This window comes from Octopus bimaculoides, chromosome 18 (assembly GCF_001194135.2).
Source record: "Octopus bimaculoides isolate UCB-OBI-ISO-001 chromosome 18, ASM119413v2, whole genome shotgun sequence".
Classification (NCBI taxonomy): Eukaryota; Metazoa; Mollusca; class Cephalopoda; order Octopoda; family Octopodidae; genus Octopus; species Octopus bimaculoides.
This window is the reverse complement of record NC_068998.1, coordinates 49,865,313-49,866,157: the sequence shown is the minus strand read 5'-3', so window position 1 is coordinate 49,866,157 and position 845 is coordinate 49,865,313. Positions and strand designations below refer to the sequence as shown.

Genomic DNA, 845 nt, shown 5'->3' with positions numbered 1-845 from the left:
ATATATATATATATATATATATATATATATATAAATATACAAAGAGAGATATTTGGGTATATAGAGGTATGAGTGTGTGTGAGTGCGTTTGTGTTTATTTCTGTGTATGTACGCGTGCGTGTATGTGTGATTGTGTAATGTATGTAAAAACAACGTAATGAAAAGCTGTCTACTTACTAATCCCAAAACGATAAATAACAAGGGGAATTGTATGGTGTACTATTTAAATATAGAAATTCCGCGCAACGACGGATGTGCTGTAAATCGTAAACATGCATAAACTTTATAATTGATAACATGACAATCTAGTATATTATTTGTTTTGTATTTTCATATCCAATAAATCGTAATTTTATTGGAGACTATTACTCAGATATATGACCGTATAAAATTCTGGCATTTTTTTGCTAACAACCTGTAATTGATGGTATAGCGCCCGAATGTTACATGTTACCAATATATAACATGCTGTTATACCAGAAAGTTAGTATACTGACTGGGATAAAACAAGTACTAGTCTAGTTGAGCCCCATGCGTTATATATTCGACAAAATCATCTCTGTTATGTTCCCCTTTGAGCATAAAGTGTAAAATTCTGCTATGAATCTACCTATAGCTCTTATTGTTAATTGTTAGAGTCATGTGACCTCGGTCATGCTGCGGTACCACCTTGATTGGATTTTAGTCAAACTATGCGGCCCCCGGGATTTTTAAAACTGCTACTTGTTGTATAAGTCTCTTGTACGGATCGCCAAAACGCAAGCACCATTTGTCAAGCGGTGTGTGGAAGGAAGCGTGGATATAAAGACAAACACACACACACACACACACACACATATATATAT

At 34.3% G+C, this 845-nt stretch overlaps 1 protein-coding gene across 1 annotated transcript in view; it reads right to left on the bottom strand.

Moving 5' to 3' along the window:
* Positions 1–227, bottom strand: part of LOC128249853 (uncharacterized) — a 5,860-nt gene extending 5,633 nt beyond the window's left edge. Inside the window, exon 1 of the mRNA XM_052974394.1 lies at positions 178–227. The gene's annotated coding sequence lies outside the window, so the exon portion shown is untranslated. The remainder of the gene's footprint in view (positions 1–177) is intronic.
* Positions 228–845: the final 618 nt, after the last annotated feature.